Source organism: Galeopterus variegatus, unplaced genomic scaffold, assembly GCF_000696425.1.
Source record: "Galeopterus variegatus unplaced genomic scaffold, G_variegatus-3.0.2 Scaffold8945, whole genome shotgun sequence".
NCBI lineage: Eukaryota > Metazoa > Chordata > Mammalia > Dermoptera > Cynocephalidae > Galeopterus > Galeopterus variegatus.
In genome coordinates, this window is record NW_007735056.1 from 44,293 (window position 1) to 61,766 (window position 17,474).

The following is a 17,474-nucleotide window of genomic DNA, read 5'->3' on the forward strand; positions in this document are numbered from 1 at the left end:
GGTCCCCACCCTTACTGATACCACAGTCTAGAGGGCAAGATAAGTGTGTACACAACTGAGTCACTTCTCTCCTCATGCCTGTGTCTCTTCTGTTACATTATCCTACTAGATGGCATTTATTTTTCTTTTTTTAAAATTGAAATTTCTTTTGAGGTAATTACATATTATTAAAAAAGGTAGATAACATTCAGTTGTAAGAAATAATAGAGAGATCCCAGTTTTCCCCAATGGTAAGATCTTGCAAAACTTGTATAACATCACAACCAGGATATTGACATTGATATAATCCACTGACCTTATTTGGATTTCCAAGTTTGACTAATACTTATTTGTGTGAGTGTGTGAGTGTGTGAGTGTGTGTGTGTGTATTTAGCTCTATTGAATTTTATCGCATGTGTTAGTTTGTGTATCCACCACCACAGTCAAGATACAGAACAGTTTTATTACCATAAGGATCCCATGTGTTGTCCTCTTAGATACATTGAACGATCAGGGTTTCATGTACCAAAAGCCCCACCCAAACCACACGGTCAGTGGATGAGTTTTACCCCAACCTGAGCTCCTTCCCAGGGGGCTTGCAGGAGACTTTAAATGATCAGCCTCTTTCTCCTCCATTTTTTTCTTTGTGGGATCAAGGAGGGGTGTTTACTGTAAGTCTGAGGTGGGATTAATGTGTCTGGACCTCTCCTGTTTCCCTTGAATTTCCCTCACTGTGTACACACCTGTTGTGAGAAAAGAAATCTTCTTAGGTTACAAAGACAAAAGGCAGTTAGTAGAGCAGGATGTGGGATAAGAAACCCTCACGAACTCCCTGCCAACTGTCAAACCCACTGCAATAGGCCAGCACAGGAAAGACCTGTCCAGTAAGCGAGCTGCAGAGACAATTTTTTTCTTATTTTTCAAGGATGAGATTGAATGGAGCCTGGGAAGATTGCTTTTATTCTAAAATTTGTCTACAAATGGCATCATCAACAATTTATTATGTGATGAAATATTGTTATCTCTGTTTCTTTTTGTTGTATATTAAAAATCTCAGCACACTAGGGAATTAACCCATAAGTATGGGTAGTGGGGGATGGGCGGCAGTGAATTGTTTCCCAATTTCATTCAGGACATATCCTGCTGGGGGTATATCAATGATGCTAGGGGATACAGGGGACATGGTGCTAAGTAACCAAATCACAGAGAAAGCTGTTTTTTAGAAAACTCTTTCAATTCTGCTTTTGCTAAAGAAGACATCTTATCTTTAACAGTTCTCTAAAACTTGCCAATTCAAAAAACCCAAGCAAAGTAGCAAAGGTAGGAAACTTCGTTAATCTGTGAAAGAGTATCTACAGAATATCTGCAGTGAGCATGACACTTAAGAGTAGAATATTGAAACTTTCCCTTTGAGAGCTAGACTAAGACAAGGACGTCTGTCTGTATTCAGCTTTGTACTGGAAATCCTAGTGGATACAAGAATCTGAAATAAAGTTATGAGGGCTGTTAAACAAAAAAAGCAAAAACAAAAACTTGCCAATTCTTTTTTGAATAAGGAGAGAATGGGCCTCATTCTCAGGACAATCTCAGGCAACAGCTTCTACTAGAGCTACAGTTTAGTAACACCATTCTTTCCCTCACCATATTTATCTTAAAAGTTACTTTCATTAAGGCATGTGTTACTAATTTACTATTTAAAGTAGAACATAAAGTTTTATTTTAATATAAATTTCATCTGAATAATACATGATGATCTAATTTTAAAAATTAAGTTAACAATGGTAAAGGAGATATTTGGATTCGATAATTTCCTAAAGGTGGCATTCAAATAGCTGAAGCAGGAAAGCATTGGTGTAATGGGGAGAAGTTTGAACTGGGTGAAAGAACTGGCTTCCAGAATTAGACCCGTCAGCAAGTACAGTAGGACCCTGGGCAACATATACCTTCTCTGGGCTTCCATTCGTTTATCTGTAAAATCAGGAAGTTGGAGTGTTAAACACATTCATTGAGCATTTGCCATTTGCAAAATGTTATGTTTATGAATGTGAGACTACTATGATGAAAACAGTATGAATCCTGCCCCCAAGAAGTTTACATACTAAAACAAAACAAAATACACCAAACAAAGTACTGGGTACTAGCAGAGGAGACAGACAGGCAAATAGTCAACTACCAAAGAAAGAAGATTATGGCTGAGCTCTCGTCCTGTTCTGCCATTAATGGTCTGATTTTATACAAGTCATTCAGCCTCTCTGAGCCCCAAATGTTTCTCGATTAAATCAATAGCCCTCCTACACCTGCTCTGTCAGAGGGTTACTTTTCCAGAGGGAAAAGGAGCATCTTTCAGCAAAGGGTGTAGGTCGTTCTGTTCCCTCCCCATGGCTTGGGGGTCCCTGGACAGCTCTAAAGCCCATCACCAAAGGCTGTCCCCAAAGTCATTAATGGATCCTGTAAACACAGTTTTCCAAGTGAGAGAAGAGTAACTTCTGTTGCCAAAATCCTTCCCATCCTTCAAAGCCATGATTGATTGACCTGTCTTTGGAGAAGCCAGTTCCCCATCCTCCCTCTTTCCTCCCGTATTCCATTCTAATCACTTTATCACAGCATGTGTGTGTGTGTGTGTGTGTGTGTGTGTGTGTGTGCGTGAAGCCTCACACTGGCTTGTGAACTGGCAGAGCACAGGAACCAGGTTTTCACTTTTTCTGTTCTTCTAGTGCATAATTCAGTGTCTGGCACATAGTAGGCAAGAGCACAGGGACCAGGTTTTCACTTTTTCTGTTCTTCTAGTGCATAATTCAGTGTCTGGCACATAGTAGGCAACACCCAGCCCCTATGCGTTTGTGAGCATGCATGTTTGCGTGCGAGTGTGTTGGTGATGAAAAGAGTCATAACATTTGGAAGATAGTTGAATAAAGCAAGGTTGTTTCAAATCAATTTCTTATTGAACAATATAAGGAAAAGTACACAAAACAGAACTGAACAGCTCAATAAATGATCACAAAGTGAAGTCTTGTAAATACCACTCAGACCCAGAAGCCAGACTTTTTGGGCACTTCTGGACCCCCTTTTTCCTTAATTCTATCCAAATGCAACAAGATGTCTCAATTCATTTCACAGCTTTTTTTCATAAACTTTTATTTTGAAAAATTTCAAATCTACAGAAGAGTTTCAAGAACATTGTATTAACCCCCCGTGGACACTCTACCTTGATATGGTAGTTAACATTTCACAATCTGTTTTCTATCTATTTTCTCTGTCTATGTCCTTGTTTGGTTTTTTTCCAAAGCATTTTAGAGTTAGTCACAGACATCATGACACATAATCACCAAATAATCTATCATTCATTGTATCCTAAGAACAAGCACATTCTCTTACTAAACCACAATACAATGACTACACTTGGGAAATTGACACAATATAGCAGTCGCCCTGTATCCCCAGTTTCGTTTTCTGCAGTTTCAGATACCCATGGTCAACTATGGTCCGTAAATATCGAGTGGAATATTTCAGAAATAAACAATTCATAAGTTGTAAATTGTGGATGGTTCTGAGTAGCATGGTGAAGTCTCACGCCATGCCCCTGTGTCCTGCCAACGCTGTGAATCAAACTTTGTCCAGCATCTCCAGGCTGTGGAGGCCACTTAGCAGCCACTGTCACAGCATCACAGCGCTTGTGTTCAAGTCACCTTTATTTCACTTCATAATGGCCCCAAAGTGCAAGAGTGGTAACAGTGGCAATTCAGATATGCGACAGAGAAGCCATAAAGTGCTTCCTTTAAGTGAAAAGGTGGAAGTTCTTAATAAGGACAGAAAAAAAAATCATATGCTGAGGTTGCTAAGATCTACAGCACAATAAGATCTTTTGAGAGAGAGAGACAATATTCACATAACTTTTATTACAGTGTATTGTATTTGATCTGTTTTATTATTAGTCAGTGTTGTTAATCTAATACTTTGCCTAATTTATAAATTAAACTTTATCATAGTACTTACGTGTAGGAAAAACCATAGCATATATGAGGTTTCAGGCATCGGCAGGGGTCATGGATATTTCCTATGGATAAGGGGGGATGCAATACTACATGGTACATGTGCAGATTTCTCCAGTTGTTCCAACAATGTCCTTTATACCTATTAAAAGCTTTTTGTTTGTCCAAGATTCAAACAAAAATCGCATATTGCATATGAAGTTTCTAGTCTCCTTTAATATGAAGTTACTTCAAAAAGTTAACAGAAAAATAGAATGGAGAGAGAATGCGAATCTTTCCACGAACTTTTTGAAGTACCCTCCTATAGGGCAGTTCCCTGACCTTTTTACTTTTGTTTTTGTCCTTGTCTTCATGAAATTGACATTTCTAGAGAGTCAAGACCAGTTCTTTTGCAGATTTTTCCCCTCAATTTATATTTGATTGTTTCTTCATGAGTAGATTTACGTTGGATTTTTTTTCCCCCAGAGAAGTACGTGGATGATATGCTCTTAGTGCGTGGCTGGAGGAGGCTCCTGACTTCAATTGGCTCATTATTGTTGATAAGCGTAATTATTGGATTAAATGGTGTCCTCCAGATTGCTCCCAACAGTCTTTTATCCAATGGTTTTAGCTTCCATCAAGGATTCTTAGCTAATTAATAATCATATATAGGGATTGTAAAATGAAGATGTAAGTGTTTTCTATTATTATCTCTATGTAAAATACAAGATTGGGGGCCCATCTTGTGCAGCGCAGGATTTGTGGCTCTGCCATGGCTCCGTGCATGAGCTTGGGGACAGGGGTTGGTAGAGAAGGGGCAGGTGGAGCTGATGCATTGGACTGGGGACAAGGGCGAGGTTAGTAGACCACTTGTGGGATGAGGGCCAGCCAGCTGAGGGGCACTGGCAGGTAGCTGGGTGGGGGGGGATTGTGTGCAGTCGGGGTGCCAGAGTGGAGTCTGGGGGTCCTGGACCTGCTCCAAACCTGACTTCTTTGTGGGTTTTCTGGGACAGCATCAGAGCTGGCAAGAAAAAGAAAGCTTATCCCTGTAGACCAATGAAGTGGCTTTTAAGCCAAATCCATCAGCAGACCTTGGAGGAAGCTCATTTAATTTGGAATACTTGCCTGTGCCTCCTGCCTCTTTCTCTAGTCCGTCACTGGCACCAGTTTTTAATGACGTTGGGATGGGGCCCCAAAGGTGGGGTGGAGTATTGTTTTAGTTGGTGGGGCAGCAGCACTGTTTTAATGGGAAATAATTGCTGAATGTGCTCTTGCCCAGCTAAATATTGCAGCAGGTAATTTATGCTTTTGAAAAACATATGTGGAAAGTGGGGAAAGCATAGTTATCAGAGGTTAGGTTCTGGAAGTGGGACACACAGCGCTTAGAAGAGGCTGACGTTTAGCATCGTTGTCACTAGAGCAGAGCTTCTGCAAAAGTTTGCCACAAGGAGGGGTACAGGTCTGCGAGCAAACAAGTATGGCAATTAAGAGGGTTTGTAAAAGCTGTCAAGAATGAGGTCTACCTTAAGAGATACCAAGTGAAATTTAGAACGAGAGGGTAAAACAGATTACTATGCTCAGAAACGCTTGGTGATCCAGGATAAACATAAGTACAACACACCCAAATACAGGAAAATAGTTCATGTGACTAACAGAGATATCATTTGTCAATTGCTTATTCCCGTATACAAGGGGATATGATAGTCTGTGCAGCTTATTTATGTACACGAACTACCAAAATACAGTGCCAAGTTTGGTCTGACAAATTAAGCTGCAGCATATTGTACCAACCTGCTGCTGGGCCACAGGCTTCTCCATAGGTTCGGCATGGACCAGGTCTATGAAGGACACGTGGAGGTGACCAGAAAAGAACACGACGTGGAAAGCATTTATGGTCAACCCATGCCTTCACCTGCTATTTGGATGCAGGCCTTGCCAGAACTAACACTGGCAATAAAGTCTGGGGGGCCCTAGAGGGAGCAGAGGATGGAGGCTTGTCTGTCCCTCACTGTACCAAACGAGTCCCTGATTATGATTCTGCAAGCACGGAACTGAATGCAGACGTAAGTACAGCAGAAGCACATCATGGGTCAGAACATTGCAGATTGTATGTGTCACCTAGTGGAAGAAGGTGAAGATGCTCATAAGAAACAATTCTCTCGATACATGAAGAACACCGTGTCCCCAGGCATGATGGAAGAGAGGTATAAGAAAGCTCATGCTGCTGTACCAGAGAACCCAGTCTATGAGAAGAAGCCCAAGGAAGAAGTTAAAAAAAGGAGGTAGAACCGTTTCAAAATGTCCCTTGCCTAGAAGAAAGATCGGGTAGCTCAAAAGAAGGCAAGTGTCCTCAGAGCTCAGGAGCGTGCTGCTGAGGGCTAAACCAAATGACAACTTTCTATGGGATATTTCAGATAAAGACAATAAATTTATTGACTGAGCAGCTAATTTTAAAAAAAAAGAGAGCGAGAGAGAGATTTCCCATCTCCTTTCCTTTCCCACCCCGCCCCCTTTAGATAAAGACAATAAATTTATTGACTGAGCAGCTAATTTAAAAAAAAAAGAGAGCGAGAGAGAGATTTCCCATCTCCTTTCCTTTCCCACCCCGCCCCCTTTTTAGTATCAGTATAGGTTTATGGATTATCTATTTAATTCATCATAATCTATTCTTGTCATTATTTATTTTGATTCTCAAATCGCCCCATATTCTTCCAGAGCGAGGCCCTTCAGGTTATCCACATCCTCTCGACATTTCCCCATCACTTTTTGAGCACTTCCTTGCTTTCTGGCATAATATGATAGTCCAAGTTCATTATAAGAGAGGAATTGAACTAAAGTACCTAACCTCTGCTGATTACAATATTAATAAAAGAAAAAATAGGAATGTGGGAATTAATGCCCAGGTTCAATAATGTCAAACACCTCCCTGAACTTTGACAAAAACAGCAGGTTCTGGACCTGCCTCAGTAAAGCTCCCAGAAAAGGATCCTGGTATAGTCACTGTTGTCTGAGAGAGGCTCTGGGGTGCAGATCCTTCTGGGGATGTGGAGACTCAAGGGCTCAGCCAGGTGCAGGCTCGTGAACACCTGCCCGACACGACCTGTGGCATATATCCATGGCAATGGAAGACAGAAAGCATATGGCAATTAAAACCACAAGTTAAATGATTTTATCCAGTGATTTTAACTGCTTTATGAATATTGTGATGAGAGCAGCAAACCAATGATAAAATTATCTGTTTGCCTTACACCAGTTTTAGTTTCTTCTGCACAAATGTCTGTAGAGATGAGAATGCCCAGTAAAGGTGACCAACAAAAGAAAAACAGAAAAAAAAAAGAAAAAGAAAAACAGAGAAGTTGATGACCTAAAAACCCTACAATCTGGCTGATGAAAAAAAAAAATCAAACTTGAAAATGTTTCTCCAAAGCAGAGACTCCTAGGGGTCATTGGAAACTTCTAGCTGGTTTGAATTTCAACTTGCAGGTGTCCCTGAAACAGCTGTGTGATGTCAGCTGGGTGTGTGGAAATAAGTGAATAAGGCTGCGCATGAGGATGGAAAGAAAAATAAACTCTGGGTCAGTCGTGGCCATTGGCCATGTCCCCAGGGACCTGATAGTACACTAGTATGAATGCCACCAGGGATGTCCCAAGTGAACTGTCCCATGTACTTTAAAATTGTGCTGAACCTTCCCCATTTTCTCAAGTGCAGGATTCTAGAAGATATCCTACACTGATCGGGGTCAAATTCAATAAGAAGGCTAGACCGTGGGAAGACATGGAGAGCATCTTGTTCCTGTCCCACAGTGTGCTCCCTACTTTTTCACCATAGATTTCCAAAGCCCTTTAGTATTATCTGCTCAGTTAAGACATTGCTCTTTGAGTTTAGAAAGTTTATTAACTTATTTTTATTTTTTTGGCGGCTGGCTGGTATGCAGATCCAAACCCAGTAATCGACATTTTTAGACAAAAGGTGATTGAAGACTGATTTTTTTTTTTTTTGAGTAAACTGAATTTTCTAAGGCAAAATAAGGGCACTGCAGCACCTCATTCACTTGAACTCAACCCCTTGGAATTTTCTGGTCCTCCAGTTGTTAAGAGAAGAGGGTGAATATTAATAAAATGAGTAGATATGTAGTATTCAAGCTTTAAAGAGCCAATTTCCAGAAGATATTAAGTAGTTGAGTCAGCAAATACACACACCACTGTTATTTTTTATCTTGTCTATAGCAGACATAGGTAATCTTTCACAGCTCTTCAAAATCTAATGAGCCAGTTCTCCAGGGAGCCATTTACAATTGATGAAAACATATTTATTAAATACTCACATCAGAGATCAGACTCAATTCGCTGTCTTACCCCTTCTTCTACCTGCCCATTGTTGGTTAAAATGATGACCCTTATGCAGGATTCTTAACTATTATGGGTCACTTAATAATGTTCACTCTATCTGAATTCACTGAACCAGGGAAACAGAGTAATCCAATTAACACATTTTTTTAAAAAATTTTATTTTGTCAATATACAATGTAGTTGGTTATTATGGCCCATCACTGAAACCTTCCTCCCTCCTCCCTCCCCCCCCCCCAAAATGTCCTTTCCCTTAATTAACACATTTTTTGGCGGCTGGCTGGTATGCAGATCCAAACCCAGTAATCGACATTTTTAGACAAAAGGTGATTGAAGACTGATTTTTTTTTTTTTTTGAGTAAACTGAATTTTCTAAGGCAAAATAAGGGCACTGCAGCACCTCATTCACTTGAACTCAACCCCTTGGAATTTTCTGGTCCTCCAGTTGTTAAGAGAAGAGGGTGAATATTAATAAAATGAGTAGATATGTAGTATTCAAGCTTTAAAGAGCCAATTTCCAGAAGATATTAAGTAGTTGAGTCAGCAAATACACACACCACTGTTATTTTTTATCTTGTCTATAGCAGACATAGGTAATCTTTCACAGCTCTTCAAAATCTAATGAGCCAGTTCTCCAGGGAGCCATTTACAATTGATGAAAACATATTTATTAAATACTCACATCAGAGATCAGACTCAATTCGCTGTCTTACCCCTTCTTCTACCTGCCCATTGTTGGTTAAAATGATGACCCTTATGCAGGATTCTTAACTATTATGGGTCACTTAATAATGTTCACTCTATCTGAATTCACTGAACCAGGGAAACAGAGTAATCCAATTAACACATTTTTTTAAAAAATTTTATTTTGTCAATATACAATGTAGTTGGTTATTATGGCCCATCACTGAAACCTTCCTCCCTCCTCCCTCCCCCCCCCAAGAATGTCCTTTCCGTTAATTAACACATTTTTAAAGACACTATTCCATTCATCGAAAAAGGCTACATCCTAAAATAGAAACAGCACTTGGGTTTCACTCCAAGTTTGATCCAAGTTTGACCTGTATAACTTGAGGCTGATCTGGCCCTCAGTTTATCTATGAAGTGTAGGACCAAATTGCTAAGCTTTCTCCCAGGTACATTCTTCATTTTTAAACTCTTTGAATACCTGCTGTATAATATTTATTGGATGCCTACACTGGATGGGATGCTGAGGGTAAGAAAAATCAAATACACCTTGTTTCTGTCCTCCGAGAACTTTCAGTACGCCTGGGAAGACATCAGAGATGATGGTGATGGTAATGGGTTTTGAATACACCCTTAGTCAATCAGAATATTACAGTCAAATGAAATCTAAATCATCTACTTTTCACTATGCAACAGTAATTGGATGGGGATGGCCTGTTCTCCTGGACTTTTACAACATAACGCTATTTTCTAGAAAGAGACTTGTCCTATAGCCAGTTTTGATGATGATTTCCCTGTGTTATGCAGTGTAAAGGTGATTTGTGCTCTTTTACATTGCGCTTAAAATAATGTACAAGTTACCCTCGATAATGCAAGTCCATTCTATGGATACACTGAATATGTGATAATGAGGCAGTGGTGTGTGGAGGTTGAGAGAAGGTTTTGGAGTCAAGTCTTGGCTCCACCATCTGCAGGCTTGTTGATGCTGGGCTTGTCACTTAACCTCTCTGTGTGTCTCTTTCCACATCTGTAAAATAGGAATAATAACAGCTCCCTTATAAAGTTATTTTGAGAATGAAATAAGAATATAAAAGTGTTTGCTATAGTTCCTGGCATAAGTGCTCAAATTAATAATTGTTGTGATGATGATGATGATGATGATGATGTCTGGAATCTATTCCAGCAGTCAGCCTTGTGGAAAGGCAGAAGCTCAACATAGCTTCCCTCTTGGGGATGAGGGCATCGCTCAGGAACTCATATGCTGTTTAGATCCACATCCACTCAAGAGGTTGGATTATCTTGGAAACCCCCTGAGCATCAGACTTCCCTTGGCTCTTTACTGCTTGATCATTAAGAAAACTCAGCTGCTCTGCTTTGATTACCACTACCAGAACCAACTAATTTCTTTCTACTCCTTCTCTACCTTGTGACTTGTGTTAACTCATGACTTTTGAAGCCCTGCTGCTATTTTTCCTCCTGGTGGCCTTAGTGGGCAGCCTTGCCCTGGGTGACTTTTGGGCTTCTGTGCCTGTTACCCAGCTTCTCAGCTCTTTCTGACTTTGATTTGAATCCTTTCATCCATCTAGCTACATATTGTCATCACTTTTACGACAGTCACCTCCCAGACTGCTGGTCGACCTGTGGACCAATCAGCTGTGGCCAGTGGGTGAGGTTACCCAGTGCCAGAATAATCTCACCCCTGAGAAGAGGCCCAGGAGGGCCACAGGCAACCTTGATGTGGTCTTTCCAGTCCTGTGGGTATAGAAATGAGCAGAAGCCACCAAATATTCACAGTACCCTTGACAGCCAGGTTGGAAAGAAGGTAGGAGGCGGTTACAATCTATTATGATTAATTTTTTACATACCATGTAGCTTTATTAATGGCTTTCCATTTTCTCATCTAAAATATTAGCAACTTTAGAAAAGGAACTTAATTCTTACTGGCTCTTTTGCATATACTCCTGGCCTAAAATAGATAATTCGTCAGTAATACAAGATTTATATATATGCTTTTCAAAAAATATTTAGTAATAATAAACTTGCTTCACTTTTTTTTAATTTTAGAAAAATACATTTTTTCCTGATATCATAGTAATTTGGAGGCCTCATTGAAAAGTTGCAATATACAGAGAAATATAGGAAAGAAAAAAAATAATAAACTTGCTTCACTTTTTTTTAATTTTAGAAAAATACATTTTTTCCTGATATCTTAGTAATTTGGAGGCCTCATTGAAAAGTTGCAATATACAGAGAAATATAGGAAAGAAAAAAACCCCAAGAGATTACAGATGACAGAATTAAACATAGTTCTAAGAGATATTAAATGTCAACCAACCGCAGTCTCTGTGATCTTGTGCCAGTAACTTTACTGCTTCAGGCCTCTATTTCTTCATCTAAAAGGAAGTGGGGATAATAGTCCTATTTACTTCCAAGATGACAATGGTTTGTAAAGTGCCTGCTACAGTGTTTGCTTATTACCTAGCAGGTGATAAGCAGCAATCAGTTCTCCCATTACGTCTTACGAAGGACACCTTTTTTTGCTACTGTGCTTCTCAAAGAGAGAGAAGAAAAACCAGTGGAGTTCAAGACTCCTTCATTTCATGTAGGCTCATTTTAGGTCTCTTATCCCTAAGGGGATTCCCCTTAACTCTCACCTAACCGTGTTTACTCACAGAACACCTCCTTGGCTCATGGAAATGCATCTTCTCATTGAGCTGTACACACGATGAGTTTTGTATGTCCAGGAAGTTTATAGAAAAGCTACAGGATGACTAGCATCAGTGGATTTATTCCCTTCTCATGTAAGTATTGAGTCATAAGTAGGAATTGAGGTTCAGTCACTGACTTTTGACATTCAGTGGAACCATTTTTGATGTTAATTCACTGAGTAATGCCCACAATAACAGGTTTAGTATCAAAACTTGTAGAAAATCTAGAATCTCCTTTTTATTCAGTTTTCCTGTCTCTTGAAAATGATGTCCATCTTAAATTATTTGAAAGCATCTCATTCTCTAAAAATAAAAATAAAGCTCTAATGTATAGGATAATTTCCTATGCTTCAAGGGAAATTATTTTTTTTGAGGGTTGCCAGAGTCACATGCTTTTTCTACCTGCTTTTCAGCAATTTCATTGCACATTCATTTGAGCACAACAAGAGAAGAGGATATCAAACTGTCCATTACGAGGCTCTTTAGCAATGCCAAGGAAAGGGTAGATGGGCACTTTGGGGGTGGGAGGAGGTAAGCATTTCTCAAATGTTCTAGTGTGCAATTGAATAAGAGAAATGAATAAAAAACTTTGTTATCAAATCAGTTTTGGAAACAGTACATTCTGTGGTGGTTTTATACTCTTGAGGAGCCTTATCACACATTAGCAGATGGAATCTAAGAAGCCTTGGGAAACTGTTCACTCCAGCATTTTAAAGATGGAACCTCTTTATTGGTGAAAGGTCTAATTGTTAATCAAAAGATCTGGATTAGAATTATGTTAGGTCAAGTCCTCTGAAAAGCAGTTCCAAGATGGCATTAGTGTGCAGGGGATTGATATGGGGAAACACCTGGAAAGGACAAAGAGAAAGGAGCAGGAGACACAAAAAGAGTCTCCAGACCCTGATGCAGTCTGACAGCTGTGAAGAAGAGGAAGCAGCAAGAGGAATTGGGTAGGAAGAACCTTCTAAGATAGTTTCCTCCAGGTGGATGGGGAGTCTTGTGCTCCAAGTCATCCATCAGAGGAGTGCCATGTCTTGCAGGATGGGGCATGAATTAGTTCACTTACGGTGCTTAGTCATTAGCTGGGAACAGCCATCAGAAGCATAGCCTCAGTGTGACATGGTGCAGTCGTGGGTCCAGAGGCACAGCAGCTGGGGATGTCATTCAACAGTGCTCCCTGCAGCTGGAGATCTACGTGGTGCATTCTCATGATGGCCAGCATTTCTAGTTGCATCCTTTGTTAGGTAAAGTAACTCACTCAAGCCTTCTGGAAGCTAAACAGTTAATCTGTCCAGTGGGGGAACTGTCTTTCTCAAGTAGCTACTGTGACGCATAGCCACAAGTAAAAACCCTATGATAAAACATTCTAGAAATATAGAGGATTGTAATTATGGGGTGGGTGAAGTCTTTTCAAGTGTATCAGTGAAGAGCTGTACACCTTGGCCCCAAGGCATTGTCTTGTCCATCATTGTCCCAGATCTCCCACAGGCCTGGCACAGGCCTGGGCATCTAATAGGTACTCAGTCAATGTTTGCTGAATTGTGGTAACGATTGTTGCGTGTTCTCCAAGGGAGCACTCCGTGACTAAGGCTGTACGTGGGATAATGATTGCACACGCTGGAATGTATTTCCTCTGGAGGGAGGCAGAGCATGGGGCAGGTGGGGTGATCTCCGCTGATGGCATCTGCACTTGTATCTGGATCCTGTGTAGCTGCTTCACGGGAAGGGTGTTATTCTTCCCAGACGGGGAAGGGCCGGAGGAAAGTTTCACAACCTTTTTGCTTTGCAGTATGTTCTCTCTTTTGCATTTCTAAGATAATTCTGAAGCTAATTGAATTGTAAAGTCAATGACCAAACTTCATTCTAGGTAATTGTACATAATCACTCCCCACCCCACCCCATCCCCGCCAAGTTCATTTTCCAGAGATGTTTACATTATTGACTGCTTTGAGTTTTACCAACTCATCCTTTCTCCCCTTTGAGGAAGTGCCTGTCAGGGCTAGCATGGTTAAGGGACAACACAGGGAAGAGGAAAAGTAAAGGAGTGAAGGTGATTTGTAACTGGATAATTTCTTAGAGAGTTGACTGTAGTTCTTCTGTTTGGCTCTAATCTCCAGATGGGTGGCGTTTTTGTCTATTCCTTCTTTGTATATTTCATTGCAGCAGCTCAGCATTTTGCACCAAGGAATGAATTTCACTGTCTACAGTATGCTGGGTTCTGGGGATACAAGGGTGAACTACCTGGTGCCCTAATGGAACTTTATGTCTAATGATGAAGGTGAACACTAATGAGAAAAACATCACATAAAGATAAAATTACAAACTATGATGACTGATGAACAGAAAAAGTGCTGAGGCCCTGGAGAGCTTACAACCAAGGGACCAGCTGAGCCAGGGTGGGTTGGTGGAGTCAGGGATGGCCTTCCTGAGAATGTGATGTTAAGTGACCCATGGAGAAGGGGAAGGGGTTAATCAGGCAGAGGCATGTGAGGGGCATATGGATTCTAGGCACAGAGAACAGCATGTGCAGACACCTGGAGGCAGGGCCACGTTTATCCTCCCATGTTCACGTCTGTCACAGAAGGAACATGGTGTGGTCGGAGCAGAGCAAGCAACAGGGGAAACTGCATGAGATGAGAAGCAGCAGAGAACAGCATGTGCAGACACCTGGAGGCAGGGCCACGTTTATCCTCCCATGTTCACGTCTGTGGCAGAAGGAAGGTGGTGTGGTCGGAGCAGAGCAAGCAACAGGGGAAACTGCATGAGATGAGAAGCAGCAGAGAAATTAGGCTACGGGGTTATCCATTTGGTATCTCCCTGTGTGTGCCCTCAGTAGTCATGTACTATTGAATGTCTACTGCATAGCCAGATAATTTCTGTTGGTATGACGTACACTTGTATCTGGATCAGACACAGCAGCCTCATGGTAAGGGTATCATTCTGCAAAAAAGGAGAAATAAACTTAAATTCTAGGAGGAGGGTTTTAAGTTTTTGATAGAGACTGCTATGGGCCCCCTGGGGCTGTTGAGCTTTGCTAAGAGTCACCATGAGATCTTTTTTTGTGAGGATCTTAAAGAACAGATCAGACAGGGGGAGGAGGCTTGGTCCCTTGATGTGGCACTGGATGAGGGGTGCAGCTCTAACGGTGTGGGTAGCCATGCGAACTCAGACCACCTCATCTTTTGAATAATCACCTTCCCTAGCTGTAAGTTTTGATGTTGGAACTCACCTATCTCTGACTGTCTTTCGTTCTGATTGGGATTGAATCTACCATGACCAGAATTAGCAGAAGGGATGCGCTAGGAAAACTACTCTCTATCTGTGAACCTCCAAGCCTGGGTCCACTTCTTTGGGCTGCATTTTTTCTACATGTGTGGAGCAGACAATGAGGGCTCAGTGGGGATGTTGAATGAGGCTGTGTCATGAACCTGCTCAGTCCTCAGCTGCAAAACGTTCTCCCCAAAACCCTCTGCACACTGGGAACTGCCTTCTTCCTTGGTGTTTTGCACCATAGAGGCTCTTACACTGCTGTTAAGTCCCAGCCCTGGCTGCTAGGTCTTTCTTTAGTCCCAGCACCTTGCCTGAAATGTACAGGTGCTTGCTGAAGAGAACCCAGCATTCTTTCCTTTCCTATGGAGTCGTCAAGAACTGCTAGAGGAACTGATAAAGGACAGAGTTTCCTAGGGCTGCCTAACACATTACCACAAACGTGGCTGCTTAAAACTACAGAAATTAATCCTCCCATAGTTCTGGAGGCCAGAAGTCTGAAATCAAGGTGTCAGCAGGATCACACTCCCTCTGGAGGCTCTAGAGGAGAATCCTTCCTTGCCTCTTCCAGCTTCTGGTGACTCCAGTGTCCCTTGGCTTGTGGCTGCATTACTCCCCTCTCTGCCTCTGTCTTCTCATGGCCTTCTCCTCTGTGTGTCCTTCCTTGTATTTTTTTTATAAGGACACTTGTCATTGGATTAAGGACACACCCAGGTATTCCAGGATATTTTCATTTGAGATCCTTAGTTTAATTACATCTGCAAAGACTCTTTTTGCAAATAAGGGCACATTCACAGGCTCCAGAATGTGGATATATCTTTCAGGGCTCCACCATTCAACCCATGACAGGTGGTGATTTCAGATGCATTTGACACACCAAAATGCCTTCTTTTTGTTTTATTCATTTTTTTGCCATGGTAAACCTGACCTCTTTGAAACAGCATCAGAACACAGGCCCCAGTGAAATGCCATAGAGCTGGAGCAGCAGGCTGGAGGGCTCAAGAGCACAGGCTCCTGGGTCAGGTGGCCTCAGTTAAAATCCCAGCACTTACCAACTTCTCCGTGGCTCAGTTTTTCCATTTGTACAGTGGGCACAATAACAGTACCTACCTTTGAGAGCTGTTTTGGGGCTTAAATAGGATAATACTTGTAACGGCAGCTAGCATTGGCCTGAAGAAAAGTGCTCAATAAACACTCATTATTATTATGATGATGAAGTGAACAAGGAAAACATATTACAAATGAGCAGGGGATGGTGAAAAGGCAGCTAGCATTGGCCTGAAGAAAAGTGCTCAATAAACACTCACTATTATTATGATGATGAAGTGAACAAGGAAAACATATTACAAATGAGCAGGGGATGGTGAAAATGATTAAAAATCCAGGTTTGAGGGCTGGATGGTGGCTGGAAAGGACCCAGAGCTTCGGAACTGTCTGGAGTTAGGGCTTTTTTGAATCTTGATCTACCTGTGGCTACATGATATGGAAAAAAACACATTGGTGGCCCTTCCTCTCAGGGCCTGCTCTGAGCTTCTGTGTTTGCTGATTGGAGTCCTAGGCTCTGGTGGCCAAGTCAAGCAAAGGGCACTCAATTTCAAACAGAGATAGGGAGCTGCCGGGCATTACATGCAGAGAGGGCATTTCCTGGGAGGTGGCCCGCCCACGGTGGGGGGGCAGCCAGGTGCCTGACACCCTCTGCACTGGGCTGTTGGGTTCCCAAGGGGAGCTTTCCTCCTTCCAAGACAAGTGCTGGGTACTGCCCCTCCTGCCCTGCTGACCTCCTCGGGTCCAAGAAGTTGGTGAGTGAGCACTTCTGGGCACAGTCAGGAGCCTCGCTGGCCAAGGTGAGGCTTGTTGCTCTGTTTCTCATTACTGAGCTCTGCCCTTGCCCTCTGCTGCAGCCTGGGCTTCTGGAAGCCCTTGGAGATGCTACTCCTCTGCTTGTACTGAGAGGCCTGGGCCACCACGAGTAAGGATGCAAACAGAGTGCAGAGAGGCTGGGCTTGGGTGTCAGACTACTGTGTGGCTGGAGGCAAGTTTCCTAACCTCTCTGAGCCAACACATTCTGCATCTGGTTAGGGAGGATTGCATGGTACCTGACTCTTACTAGATGTTTGAAAAATGGTGACTCTGACTGATATTTGGGACATAGCATAGAGCGGAGATCTGAAAGGGTCAGGGTTTGATTGCAGCTCTGACATCTTAGGTAGGTTATTTAACCTTTTGGACCTCAATTTCCTCACCTGAAAAAAGTGATTGAACACCTCTCAGATGACCGTTGAGAGGTTTAAGTGAAAAAAAGGTATGTAGAGCCTTTAACCCAATGCATGCTTCATTCTTCATGCTCAACAAACAGTAGCTATTTGACGGTCCCAGAGCACTTTGAATAATGATAATAAAATGGATGAATGTACTTTATAAAGTATACATTGTGCAATGGATAACTGTTTATTGGCTCAATGCCAGCATGGTGTAAAAGCAGAAACATTCACAGCAGTTAGGAGACCCAGCTCTGTGC

The 17,474-nt window shown here is 41.8% G+C and overlaps 1 pseudogene; it reads left to right on the forward strand.

The window, feature by feature from the left end:
* LOC103608883 overlaps nt 1-6,329 on the forward strand; it is a 6,978-nt pseudogene extending 649 nt beyond the window's left edge.
* Nucleotides 6,330-17,474: the final 11,145 nt, after the last annotated feature.